We start from the raw sequence: 15,552 nt of genomic DNA, 5'->3' as shown, positions 1-15,552 counted from the left end.
CTGCTAGTGGAATCTGTTATAAACTGGTAGTAAACTTGATCTAATTGCATTTGCGATTATACCGATAGCTGGAATTGTGTTGCTTTTTACGTTATTATGGTGAAATGTGTTCCCCCTTCACCGATATAAAAAACAAATACATTTTCAGAATCTTCTCTTCATTCCTAACGTGTTGCGTTCGGTTGGGGTGATTCTGCGTTCGACTGCCATTTCTTGTAAACACAAAGGTGAATCGTACATAAGCGAATTCGGTTCGTGTTATATAAGATATCGTTCCCCTATTTATAAATCGTGTATGATAGAATTCGTGTAGTGTAAACACGTGTTATACGAGGACTGACTGTATCTGCTCTACCACGTCATCAACATTTGCTCGTGGCAAACATACCCTGGTCCTGTTCCAGCTATCCTTTTTGCATAATATATTCCAGTCTTCCTGACAATAGAGCCATCAACAATAACTAGTTCTTGTGGAACCAGCACATTCTGCCTTGCCACTGTGTTGCCTGATGCACAGGAGTGAACTCTGGCATTGATTTGGGCAACTGAGAGCTTGTTGGGCCCTCATATTAATTTCTTGGGCATTTACTCTATACCTCAAACTCTCATAGATGCCCATCAGAATGCTGAGTTGGCACCTAATTTCTTCAGTCTCTCACTTAGCACACACAAAAACATCCTCCTTGGCTAGATCATGTCCTGTTCTAGACAGGTCTGCAAACATTTCACATTTCGCGCATTGTTTTAGACTTTGATGCATGGGAGAATTGCCCCCTTCGGTTCTCCTGCAAGCCATAGCACTCTTGTTATTCTGTGAACGCTCTAGTCTTTTCTGCTCTAGTGAGGGTCATGATTTCATTTAAGTATAATTTAATTAACAATGAAATTTAATAAGATTATTAAATTTTATTGGTAATGCTATACTAATCTAACTGATTTCTAATACACTGCCACGTATTTCGCTATCTAGTTTAAGTTAAACCTCGCAGTATTCCATATCGTATAAAAATGGCAGCAAGTTACAAACCTAAAATCTACGGACACTAAGTAAATAAACCACAGAGCTTTGGCTAGAACTATAAGCTACTTATAGAAAATTAAATTAATATAACGATTATGTCAATAAAACGACTAAATATAAATGAAAACTTAGCATTTGCTGAAGCTGCCAACTTGTCTTAATTGAAGACCACAGCACACCAATTCTCAATTCTTTCAAATAGCTCCTGGTGTATTCTCACACTGCAATTAGTATTATTAGCCATGTGATGCAAGGAAGCCTGAGGCTTATGCTGCATCAGCCAAAAAAAAGAAAATAATTCCCAAGTTACCCTGAGAGAGAGATTCAGAAGTAGAAAGGAATCACCAAGAAAGAAAAGAATGATGATATCCAGCTCAAGACCCTGGGTTTGCCAAGCCCATACTCACCAGATGTGATACTACAAAATATCTGTTTCAATCTATTTCTTTATCTTTAATGATACTGAGAAGTACTGGAAATTTGTTCACAAAAAAATTTTGTATTTGAAAGTGATATTTGCACTAGCTCAGAATTTATAACATCATTTTTCTATGGGAACATGCACACAGTGTAGTCACATGTTCCCATTTCTACTGAGTAACCTCACTAGAAATGCCTAGAACTAAGTTAGTATCATCTTTCTGATTTGGCTTATGCTAGTAATCTACTTTGAAAATGGAAGTAGATGATTTTACAGTTGTTGGTCTAACAAATTAATACATCACATTTTCCAACATATGTAGAAGTAATGACCTCAGTCAACATATCTAGTCATAATGACCTTCACTGATCTGAGGAGCTATGTTCAAATTTCCACATTGCACTTCTCAATTCGTATTCTCTCGAATTCTTCTCAAAAAATAATTCATGTGACTTTACCCACCACTTCTAATCTCTTCTTAAATTTATTTAAGCTATCAACTTCCACATCAACAGATGGAAGTCTGTTCCAGCAATCAACTACCGTTGGCTAAATGCAAACTTCCACACATCTATTCTACAACTGTCTTTCCTGAATTTGAATCTATGCCCCCTCCCAGACTTGTCTGGGACTGCCACTGTTCTATCAGCCCACTTTAATATTTACCCAAATAAAACCATGCTTCAAAATATTTTTTGCTTCATTGGCATGCATTAACTGAAACTGTATAAATCTATCTTTTCTTTTGGCTCTCCTTTCTGGACAGCACAAAATGTCCACCAAATATTCATCCAGATTCACAGAAAGGCATGCAGCCACCTTTTCAAAGCATAAATTAATAAGATGAGAGCAACTTATTACCATCAAGTGTTCAATCTCCTCTTTTACCATCCTTGCTACCCCAGTTTTAGGTCTACGATTATTTATCATAGACCTAAAACTGGGACATTATCAACACTAAGTTCCAGACTTTTTTTAAAGAAACCACATAATAAAATAAATAATTATGTAATAATACATATGTACATAAAGAAAATTATTTTCTTGAAAAGTCACTTACTGAAATTTGGTTAAAAGTTGCTCTCCTTTTTTTGTAATTGCCAAACCATACACTTTTTAAACATAAAAGTAGTCTTGTCTGGTCTCTCAAACCACTTCATAGCAACCTTTAAACATGGAAAAGCTTTAGAATGTGAAGATTCAATATTTTCCTCTTTCTCATCTTCTTGGTCCTTTTTCTCTACTTCCATGTTCGACAAGGACTCTATTTCATCATCATTCAAAATTTGAAATCCAGATCATCAAAATCAAAATTTAACCAAACCATACATCTTCATACATTCTCTGAATAATGAAACTTGTTTTACTGTTTCTGTAACTTCTTCTATAATGTTCTCTTTTGTGTTACTGTCATTAAAACTTCCTAACAGCCTTTTGAAAATGTGCTATGATTTTTTCAATGTCAACACATCTATATAATCCCAACCTTCTGCTGGCATGTAGTAACAGTCTTTTAAGTTTCTCTTTATTTAAAGATATTTATAGCACATTCTGCAACATTATTGTCAGCTAAGAGCCGTTTAAGGAGTTAGCATTAGCAAAGACATATGGGGCATACATCACTGCCATATACAGCATCAGTCGAAAAAAAAAAAAAAACCTTCCCATTTAATCCATCCATTCACTCAAGATGTTTGTCTAATTCTGCCTCAAATTATGAAATCATAAAAAATAAAGTACATAGATACTGTTATTTCAACTTGTGTGGAAACACTCCCACTACACACTTGACTATGTGTCTCACTCTTCCTGAGAGTGTCCTGTTGACTCGACTCCCTCTACCTAGGTAGTTTCTCCTTTACTGTTGCTTGTAGAAGACATCTGATATTTTTGTTAAGAGAATTCCTAGTTTTCTTATTTTTATTAACAATGTGTTCAAAGTGAAGTGCTGATGATAAAACATCAAGAAAAAAAAAGAAAACACAAAATTTATGGTTTGAATGTTAAATTATAAGTTATATGTCATAAAAGAAGTGGAGAATGAGTAATTCGAAAATTTGGTCCCCATTTTAAGTGAAATTTTCTGGAACCAATTATCCTCGGATAACAAGGATCCCCTGTACATATATATATACACACATAAATAAATATGTAAATATAAATAAGAGCACCTATTTTCTTAACCAGTTAGACAAAAACAAGAGGATGAAATGTTATTGATAAATTTCTCCTGTATATCACTGCCTTGTACAAAGCAATAATCATATCTCTCATAACAATATTCTTGTATATCATTGAAAAATGCCCATGAGCAGTCCTGGCTGCCTGTCTGCACTGCTAAGAGAAGTTCATTCTACTCCCAATGGACAAATTTTCATGGAATTTTATACAGTGAAACCTCTCTTTATAATGGACACCTCTTTTTGTGGATACTCAGGTTTGGATCCCAAACAGAAGTATCAGAAATTACATTGAGAAACTCTTCAAAACAGACACTCTAGAATTCTAACACTTGAAAAGATGTCCTTTTCTATTTTCACATCCCTCTACAGGACACTTTCAAAGGTATCTGGCACACAAGTGCATTTTTGTTGGTCGATAGCATTTGTAATTATGGCAAGTGAAGGTCAAGATCATTAATAATACTAATTAGACTTGTGATGGCTATAGATTACTCACGGAGTAGATGGCACAGTATGTCAATAACTCACCACTGTTGGTAAGGAAGATTTACAAACTTATTGCCAGGTGGGCAGGAGCAGCAGTGCGTAGCACATGCTTCTTGATTAGACCGGGGTTTGAGCCCATGAGCCACCAAATACGGAGGATGCGGAAAGGTCAGGGAATGACCACCGCATATCCCTGGAGCAATATGGCCTTAGTTGCTAATGCTCCTAAAAACCAAATGACAACAACAATAACAAACTTATTATGACTGTTGATGCAGTTCCACTGTTGGTACATCACTTAGCAAGGCAATAAAAATAGCCAAACTGAGATGCTCTATCCAGAATTCAAAACAAGTAATATAAAAAAAAAAATTTTTAAAGTCAATTCCTACTTAGGTCAACAAAGAAAAATTTTATTTTAGTTACTTTTTATTAAATAATTACAATTAATATAAATATGTATATACATATGACAGAATCATAATATTAAGTGGCAAAATAGAAAGTGAATTTCCTTGCAATTTTCCATTTTCCTTTCTATATATGGTGTTGGACTATTATTTTTATTCACATGTTTCATTTTCCATTTTGTTCCCTCCTTGACTCAGACTAGAACCCAGAATGAAAAAAGAATCTGAAAAAGAAATTTTTTTCCAGCGATCTACACGCTTCGCCACTGACGGTATTTATTCCTAAATTTATATCCTGCTAAATATCTTATATAAGAGAAATTTTTTTCTCCCATATAAAACTAAAATTAATTAATTAAATTTAATTAATGAATTAATATTTGAAAAAACTGTATTAACATCAAGTGTCATCCACTACAAGTTTAAAAAAATGTATTTGAACTTGAGTGGATGAATAACAAAAATTTATCAAAAAATTATTGATTTTCGCAAGAATTGAACTCGCATTCTTCACCTTTACGTGAAAAATACTGAAATCCTTGCATTTTACCGATTGAGCTACTGCCTGTTGATTTCAATTTTATTCCTAAATTTATATCCTGCTAAATATCTTATATAAGAGAAATTTTTTTCTCCCATATAAAACTAAAATTAATTAATTAAATTTAATTATTGAATTAATATTTGAAAAAACTGTATTAACATCAAGTGTCATCCACTACAAGTTTAAAAAAATTTATTTGAACTTGAGTGGATGAATAAAAAGTATTTTATTAATGATTGAAAATTTGAACAAGATATATAAATATATATATAGGGAGAGTGTGAACTAATAGTAGGAATTGAAAAATAATAATAAAAGGAGAGCACTCAAACTGAGTTCTGTTTAACTTCCTAGTGTTACATACATAAAAAAAAAAAAAAAACTCTATAAACAGATTACACAGATAATTTTGACCAGTAACCCATGATGATTTTTCCATGTCCACAATAACAGTTACCTTTACAAAAGTATGAATGGATACACAGTACAAAACTGAAAGCTCTTCCAGACAATAAGTTTTTATTAACCAAACAAAAAAACTGCACTATGCAGTAGATGGCAGCATAACAACAAAACTGTAATCATGGCAGAATTTACCAACACTGAGAAAGTGAACTACATGTTTTGGTTCAAAGAACTGTAGTCAGCCACTATGCTTAAATTTCAAAATTGTCATAAAAAATGCCACCAGGTAGACCTACAATTCTGCAATGATATGAGAAAATTCATAAAGGGAACCTGCTTTATGCAATCATCCTAGAAGAGGTGGTAGCCAAACAAAATTCAATGAAAGCAAGGTGAAACTGGTCAAGGAAGTTTTAAGGCAAAGCCCAGGAACACCCATATGACATGCCAGTCATGAGCTTAACGTGTCAAGGACAAATCTATCTGTAACATGTTACATCACCATCTGAGTACAAAACCATATGTTACAGCTCTTACAGAAGACACTGACTGATGACAAAACCAAGAGGATGAAAATTTGATAAATTTCTCCTGTATATCACTGCCTTGTACAATGCAATAATCATCTTATCCCTCATAAAATTCCTGTATATCATTGAAAAATGTCCACGAGCATTCCTAGCTGCCTGTCTACACTGCTCAGAGAAGTTCATTTCTGACTGCAAAGTTATCCAAGAGACTTTCTTCTATTTCCACCACCCTGAGTGCCCATGACAGATAGATACATACTACATGATTTGTATGTTATACTACTACTACTACCACCACCTATGTGTAGTAACTTGCATTTATCAATGTTATACTATTTCTCAGTCATTAATATTTATAGATTTTGCTAGAGCAGCATATCTTGATTACTGTCATGTTGTTGTTATTTGGTTTTTAGGAGCACTAGCAACTAAGGCCATATTGCTCCGGGGATATGCAGTGGTCATTCCCTGACCTTTCCGCATCCTCTGTATTTGGTGGTCACAGGCTCGAACCCCAGTCTAATCAAGAAGCGTGTGCTATGCACTGCCGCTCCTGCCTACCTGGCTACGGAGGTGTCGATTACTGTCATTAACCACTGCCTCCATCCCATGTATCATCTGCAAACTTAAATGTTAAGCTTCATATACCTTCAATATCCCAAGAGGCTCACCCTGGGTGTGCCAAGCCGATACTCACATCTGGTGAGTATGGGCTTGGCACACCCAAGGTCCTGAGCTGAATATCATAATTTTTCTCTTTCTTCGTGATTCCCTTCTACTCTCTCTCTCTCTCTCTCTCTCTCTCTCTCTCTCTCTCTCTCTCTCTCTCTCTCTCAGGGTAATTTAGATTTTTTGATTTTTTTTTGCCTGGTGCAGCATAAGCCTCAGGCTTCCTTGCACCATACGGCTAATAATAACAACAATAATAAATACAAAAAAACAACTGGAACAGCAATGAATCTTGGGGAACTCCATTAATCCAAGAAAAGCAGTGCCTACTGATAACCACTACCTTTTCTCACTCAAACATCCCTTTATCCACAGCAGCAAGTTTCCCTTAATATTAACTGAACCTCATCCATGTCTACATGATCCTGTGTTACTAGTTTAACCAGTGACTCCATTATTTTCCCTGGAACAGAAGTCAAGCTAACAAGTCCGTAATTACTCATGTCTCCTTGTAACCCCAGCCTTTGTGAATTGGGGATACATTTGCACATCACCAGTCCATAGATACCTCTCTTGAATCCAGAGATACTCTCATAATCATGGCTAAAGGTTTGCTTACCTCTTTTGCTGCCTCATTTAATATAACTGGAGAGATCCCAACCACCCCAGGTGCCTTTTTTAGTTTAGCTCCTCCACTTTCTGCTCAGTTATAACAAAATCATTCAGCTTACTGCCTGAATTTGACTCAATTATGGCATCTCATCCCTAAAAAATTCCTCATGAATATAGATGCAAAACAACTATTCAGTTTGTCAGCAATATAAGCAAAATCAACAGTAAACTATTCATATCTAGTAAGCCAATGTGATTCACCCCTTTCTTCTACTGTTTATGATAAATAAATACATCTTTGCTGCTTCTCTTTGCCAGACTTCTTATAATGAAGTCATCTAACATCCAGTTAGGTTTATGCGTAGAACTGTATCTCTCAGTTGGTATAAAGAGGCTAGTGGCTTGTATGTTAACATCCCTGACCACTTCTTATTTAGAATTAGCTGCAACTTCATCAGTTGATCCCACAGCATAAAATTTAAAAATCGTCTGAGACTGTCATAATCATCTTTATGAAAACAAAAGCTCTTTCCCTTGACAGCAGTTGCACCGTTAAGTAAATTCTACATCGATACATCATGATCAAAGACACTTAGTATATCTTTTATCTGCAGATTCTTAATTCAAGAAGGATCACTTCTTGAATTAAGAATTGCCAGGCTGATAATAAGTCAAGAGCATTGCTTTCTCTTGTTGCCTCTCTAACGTGCTAGTGTAAGAAGCAATCAACCGATAAATCCAAAAGTATTGCTATTGTGCGAGTGACCAACCCACAAGGTCCAGTCAATATCTGAAAAGTCCCCCATCATAACACACTCTGACTTACTGGTCCACTCTATATGGTCTGTACAAGTGGTTATTATACTCATCACAGTCATTAAGGCCTATAACATATTCTACCATCACTTTTGTTTTCCCAGTGCTTATGCCATATCATACTGACTCAACATTGTACTGGTTACCCATCTTGACTGGATGCACTCCCTTAGGTTTTATGAGCTTCTTAAACACATGGATTAGGCAGCAAACTCAAGTAAAGGACATTCTTATCAAAACTAAAGAACTAAAATGGTCTTGGGCAGGACACATAGCTCGAAGACATGATGACAGATGGACTAAGAAAATAACAGAATGGTACCCAAGAGGAGCTAGAAGAAAACCTGGAAGACAAAGGCGGAGGTGGATAGATGAAATTCATGAGTTTTTGGGTAGTAAATGGATGGCCAGTGCTCAAAACAGAAGGAACTGGAAAGTTGCTGGAGAGGCCTTCATCCTGCAGTGGATTGAAAATGGCTGATGATGATGATGATGAGCTTCTTAACTAAGAGCATATCCCCACCCCATCCTGTCTGTATACATTGCACTCTCCATATTCAAATTCTGAATCCATTATACATGTGTGACTCCATGTCTATGATATCCCCAAAATGTCTGCACTTGTTAATTGATCAGCACTTTCAATTCATCAAATTTATTTACGCTCCTAGAATTAGTGTACGTACAAGCATACCTGCAACTGTTTTACTCTTAGTAACCCTAACACAACCCATCAAAAGGTATTAAATTTGGCTTGCCAGGCTGCTGCTTGTTCCAAGAGAAGCTGCAAGCATCACTTTTGCCTCTGACTGTGGCACTGTTAATCTATTAGTCTACGAATCCCACCCAAGCTAGCAGTTTTCCAACCCACCAAACACTGCCTCAACAGCATCAGCAACATATGAAGAATTCTACACCATGAGCCTTGCACAACATCTCCAGAGCCAAACTGATTGACTAGGATCCTGTGATCTATTTTCCTCCTATCGTGGCTTGTAGGATTGCAAGCACTTTCAAATTCAACCCTAAATTGCTACTTTTTCTCAACACACAGTTACGTATGAGAAGCCGAGTTTAATAAACAGTCTGAAAATCAGGATTCTCAAAATAACGAAAATAACATTAGCATTGGCATATGATGCAAGAAAGCAAGCATATAAACAGCATCAGCCAAAAAAAAAAAATCCCATTTCACACATCCATTCACACTAAAAGTTTGTTCAGTTCTTCCTTGAATTTATTTAAGCTACCAACTTCCACAACAGATGTAAATTTTGTTCCACCAATCAACTACCTGGTTAAAAGCAAATTTCCACACATCTATTCCATAACCATCTTTCCTCAATTTGAATTTATGCCCCCTCAGGTTCGTAATCTGAGCAAGAGGAAGAATCCCATCAGCATTGTGCCTGCTCAACCCATTCAAGGCTTTATACACCTCAATCAGATCACCTCGCAGGTGCCTAGTCTCTAGAGGCTGCAATCTGCAGAACTTGCAGGAAACATGCTTTGTAAAACGGATAGGTGGAACAGGACCAGGGTATGTCTGCCAGGGGCAAAGGCTGATGATGTTGTAGAGCGGATATCATCTTTTCAGGGCACAAAAGGTAATATAGTTGTATAAGTTGGCACTAATGATATTAGGAGTAGGAGACCGGCAGAATTACTTAACAAGTACAGGTCACTGTTAAAAAAAAGCGGAGAATTAGGGTTGAATTTGAAAGTGTCTGCAATTCTGCCCAGACACGATAGAAGGGAGTATATGATGAGAGCCTTGACAATCAATTCGGCCGTGGAAAGAATGTGCAAGGCTCAAGGGGTAGAATTTTTATCAGCCTGGACTGTACTTGTTAACAGGAGAGACTGCTTCTATAGGGATGGGATACACTTAAATAGAAAGGGTGCAAGAACATTTGCTGATGCTATCGAGGCAGTGTTAGGTGGGTCGGAAAATTGATAGCTTGGGGGGATACAGGGACTAATAGTTTAACAGTAGCCGTAGGCAGAGGTGAAGGTGATTCTTGCACAATTTCTATTAGAATAAGTAGTGACCTGGAGCATGGGGTGTTGGGGGTTTCAGGGACGGATGGCAGTCATCCTGAAATAGGTGGGTATATGGGATGTGTTAGGGTAACTAGGAACAGGAGTAGGAGCATGTATGCTTGCATGTATACCAAAGCTACAAGTATAGTAAATAAATTTGAAGTGTTGGTCAAGACATCAAAGGGAGATATTGTTGGGATAGCAGAGACTTAGTGTAACACAGATATAAGGAATGATGAAATCGAATTTGAGGAGTACAATGTGTACAGAAAGGATACACAGGATAGAAAGGGAAGAGGTGTTATGCTGTTAATTAAGAAAAACATAAAAACAAAAGAAGTGCATCCAGTTGATATAGATGAACAGTGCACTGTTGAGTCAGTTTGGTGTGACATAAGCACTGCGAAAGCAAAAATAAGAGAGGAGTGTGTTATAGGCCTAATGACTCGAATGAGTACAATCAACAATTGTACAGAGAAATAGAGTGGGCTAGTAAATCGGAATGTCTTATAATGGGAGATTTGAACTTCCCAGATATTGACTGGAACTTGTGGGTTGGTTTCTCACACGCTAGTCAGACTTTTGTGGATTTATTGGATGATTGTTTTCTGCAGCAGCATGTTCGAGAGGCAACCAGAGAAAGTAATACTCTGTACTGGTTATCAGCAGTGATCATTTGTGTATTAAGAATTTGCAGATAAAAGAACCACTAGGTGGCAGTGATCGCAGTGTACTGATGTGGGATTTACTTAAAGATTTAATTACCATCAGGGGTAAAGGAAAGGGTTTTTGCTTCCGTAAAGGGGAGTACAGTGGTCTCCGACAGTTTTTAAATTCTGTACAGTGGGATCAACTGACAATGTTACCAACAGTAAATTCTAAGTGGGAAGCATTCAAGGAATTAATCGTGGATGCTACTAAACGTTTCATACCTATTAAGAAATATTGTTCAAGGTTTAGGTCTAAATGGTTATCTAATGAACTAATGAGACTCGTAACAGAGAAGAAAAATTCATGGGATGCATATAAATTTTCAAGTGACTCAGAAGCCTATAGCAGATATAAGCTAGTCTGTAATCAGGTGACAAAGGAGGTTAGGCAGGCAAAGGCAGATTATGAGAAATCCTTGGCAAAAGATGCTAAGCAAAACAGCAAGGATTTAGGATTTATTAAGGTTTGAAAATGGCAGAAGGTTATCGAATTGTAGCAGGATACTTAATGATTTTGTAATAAGTGAGTTCAAAGTGGAGGAGAAATTGTTGAAGTTAAACATAAGAAAAGCACTTGGGGTGGATGGGATCTATCCAGTTATATTAAAGGAGGCAGCAAAGCAACTAAGCAAACCCTTAGGCATAATTATGAGAGCATCCTTGGACTTAAGGGAGGTTCCATGGACTGGAGATGTGCAAATGTATCCCCAATTCACAAAGGGGGATCAAATGGTGCCACGAGTAATTACAGACCAGTTAGTTTAACTTCTGTTCCGGGTAAAATAATGGAGTCACTGGTTAAAGATGCATTGCAGGATCATGTAGACAAGACTGTAGCAATAATTCAGACACAGCATGGGTTTCTTAAGGGAAAGTCTTGTCTGACAAATTTGATAGGATATTATGATGTGGTTACAAAGGAACTGGATGCAAAAAATAATTTTGATATAATATATTTGGATTTCAGGAAAGCTTTTGACACTGTTGCGCATGGAAGACTATTGTACAAATTGGAGCAGAATGGTATTAAGGGTAAGTTGCTACAATGGATAAAAGGATGGTTAAGTGGGAGAAGACAGAGGGTGGTAATCAATGGGTGCTGCTCTTCGTGGACTAATGTTATTAGTGGAGTCCCACAGGGTTCGGTGTTAAGTCCACTGTTGTTTTGTATATTTATCAATGATATTGATGAAGGTATATCAGGCTTAATGTCGAAGTTTCCAGATGATACAAAGGTTGGCAGGGTTGTTAATGACAGTAATGGCAGTGTGCTATTGCAACAGGATCTAGATAATTTGGGCAGATGGGCTAAGAAGTGGCAACTGAAGTTTAACCTTGATAAATGCAAAGTAATGCATATGAGGAGACGTAACCCCAGAGAACTAACTGTGTGGTAACCGTAGTACCAACTGTGTGGTACTACGCTTAAGGTTGTAGAAAACGAAAAAGACCTGGGAGTAATTGTGCAGTCAGATATGAAGTTTTCTGAGCAATGCAAACAGGCTGCCAGGGCAGGTCATGGGGTTTTGTCAATGATATATAGGAATTTTTCTAGCAGGGAGAAAGAGGTGATTGTCCCTCTGTATAAGGCAATGGTCAGGCCACGCCTTGAGTACTGCGTACAGGTCTGGAGGCCTCATTTCAGGAAGGTAGTAGATTTACTTGAGCGTGTACAGAGAAGGGCAACAAGATTGGTGAGGGGAATGAAGGGAACCTCTTACCAAGAGAGGTTTAAGTTCCGCAAATTGCAGTGGCTGGAGACTAGGCACCTGCGTGGTGATCTGATTGAGGTGTATAAGGCCTTGAATGGGTTGAGCACGCTGAATTCTGATGGGATCCTTCCACTTGTTCAGATTACGAACCTACGGGGGCATAAATTCAAATTAAGAAACGACAGATGTAGAATAGATGTGCGGAAATTTGCCCTTAGCCAGCGGGTCGTTAATTGCCGGAACAAACTTCCTCCTGTCGTTGTGGAAGTTGATAGGTTGAATAAATTTAAGGAGGAAGTGGACAGGCATTTGGAGAGAATGGTGTGATTTTTTTTTTTTTTTTTTTTGTTGGCTGATGCTGCATAAGCTCATACATTTGCTTTCTTGCATCACATGCCACTACTACTACATTGCAAATATAGTTCACGGGTGTCAGATATGCTGTGTGCAACTCCCAGGTCTGAGGTTGCACACAGTGATATCTCAAGTTAAAGACCCCATATCGAAAGAAGCCAGCAGTGGGGTGGTGTACGAAATTAAATGCCTGGATTGTGGGGTGTGTTATGTGGGTGAGACAGGGGTGGCGATTGAAAGACCGGCTGGGGGAGCATGTAAACGCAATAAAGTCTGCAAATTATGGGAAGTCTGCTGTGGCAGAACATTTCGGCAAGAAACAACATCAAATTTCCCAGCAGGATGCTGTCATCACAGATCATGCACAGGAGTTCTGGGACTGGGCAGCTAGCAATACTATTAACAGGGATAGGGGTGTACGTCTACACCCCCCCTCTTGGAAACCATCGTTCTTGGATGTGATGAACGGTTTCAGCTAGCGTGCTCCCGAGCCATTTCCGGTCCCATGCGCAAATAGAAAATTCCAACCATGGAACCATGTGATGTGTGCCGTGGATCCGCTATTTAAGGATGTGCCGCACAGTAGACATATGCAGCTGAGGAAGGAGACTGCTGCCTCCGAAAGCTACAGCAAATTTTATCGCTTTTAATTTCTAGGTTTTTAGTATATTTTATCAATGTCATTTATTTTTATTGTAAATATATGTCTATTCTATATTTATTTTATTGTAAATAAAGTGTTTTTAGTTAAGAGTATTGAAAATTTATTTATCTTCCGGCTGGTGTGAAGTTCAGATTACGAACCTAAGGGGGCTAAATTCAAATTAAGAAAAGACAGATGTAGAATAGATGTGCGGAAATTTGCCTTTAGCAAGCGGGTGGTTAATTGCTGGAACAAACTTCCATCTGTCGTTGTGGAAGTTGATAGGTTGAATAAATTTAAGGAGGAACTGGACAGGCATTTGGAGGGAATGGGGTGATTTTTTTTTTTTTTTTTGGCTGATGCTGCATAAGCTCATACACTTGCTTTCTTGCATCACGTGCCACTACTACTACTTAAGTCTTTCTTGGTAAGAGGGCCACTCCATTCCCCTTCTCAGTGTTCATTCTAAAATAAGACCTGTAGATCTGTGTGCAGTACTCAAGGTGTGACCTGACCATTGCCTTATACAATGGGATAATCAGCTCCTTATTTATCCCTATTAGCAAAATACCTGCATGTCATTGACAAGACCCCATGAGCGGTTCTGGCAGCCTGTCTGAACTGCACAGATAACTTTATACCTGACTGCACAACTACCCCCAGGCAGTAGTGTAGCCAGGATTTTTCATAAGCAGGTACATTGCCAAAAAAAGTCACCAATTGTCTAATACTAAAAAGTGCGACAATACCAAATTTCGGCGTCAGACATACAATGTACCTGTTGACCCTACCCAGGCTACACCACTGCCCGCAGGTCTTTTTCATTCTCTATTACCCCGAGTTCAGTACCACACAGTTAGTTACGTTATTTATGTTATTTGGTTTTTTTTAGGAGCATTAGCAACTAAGGCCGTATTGCTCCGGGGATGTGTGGTGGTCATTTCCTGACCTTTCCGCATCCTCCATATTTGGTGGTCACAGGGTCGAACCCCGGTCTAATCAAGAAGCGTGTTCTACACACTGCTGCTCCTACCCACCTGGCTACGGAGGTGCCTCACACAGTTAGTATGTTTCTTTGGGGTTACTTCTACCCAAATACAGTACTTTGCATTTGTCAATGTGAAACTTCAGTTGCCACTTCTCAGCCCATCTGCCTAACTTTTCTAGTTCCTGTTGCAGTAGCATACTGTCATTAACAACCCTGCCAACCTTTGTATCATCTGCAAATATATGAATAATAATAAAGTTATCATATTTTTTAATTTAAGGTCAATCATTTCCCAGATTCAAATTGAGAAAGTACGATTGCAGAACAAATGCAGACCTTCAGCTAGCAGACGGTTATTGTTGGAACAGATTTCCATTTGTAGTTGGGGATAGCAGTGTGAATAAATTCAAGGAAGCACTAAAACAACTATTGGAAGGAATAAACAGGTGATATGGGAAGGTTTTTTTTTTTTTTTTTTTTTTGTTGATGCTGTATAAGCTTGCCTTCTTGGCCACTATTAATATTATTAGCCTTAGTTTACAAATGGGGCATATTGTGCACAAATGATACTTGAAAATATAATGACGTAATAATAATTGCCACGATGAGTTTCCAATACCACCCATACCTTACTAGTTTTTCACCGCTGCCTCTTGAAATCAAATGTTAATATGATTGCCACTATAAACTGGTAATGGCGTTCTGAAAAAGTGAGGATACTCATCAAACCTTATTTATTTTTTTATTATCTTTTTTTAACGGTAAATGTCACCAAGTAGTACAGGTAGGTGCCTGTTTCCGCTAGCTACTGCTCACTTTGAATTTTCATTCCTTACCAAATACAAAATTTCAAAAATTATATTTAATTAATTAACAACGGTGTCTGAATTTCGCCTTACAAATTTGATTAAAACAAAAGACAATTCTGACAGCAGACATAATCACAAAAATTGAACTGTCCCGCCATATCCGCACGTCATATTGGCTAAATCACGTGTATCAAAA

The 15,552-nt window shown here is 37.7% G+C and overlaps 1 protein-coding gene across 1 annotated transcript in view; it reads right to left on the bottom strand.

The window, feature by feature from the left end:
• The window catches only part of ash2 (Set1/Ash2 histone methyltransferase complex subunit ash2), a 347,019-nt gene that overhangs the window by 331,199 nt on the left and 268 nt on the right, over positions 1–15,552 (bottom strand). The gene's annotated exons all lie outside the window — the stretch shown is intronic.

Source organism: Mastigoproctus giganteus, chromosome 3 (genome assembly GCF_048544385.1).
Source record: "Mastigoproctus giganteus isolate SK-2022 chromosome 3, ASM4854438v1, whole genome shotgun sequence".
NCBI lineage: Eukaryota > Metazoa > Arthropoda > Arachnida > Uropygi > Thelyphonidae > Mastigoproctus > Mastigoproctus giganteus.
Note: the sequence above shows the minus strand (reverse complement) of the source record. Positions and strands in the feature narration are given on the sequence as shown.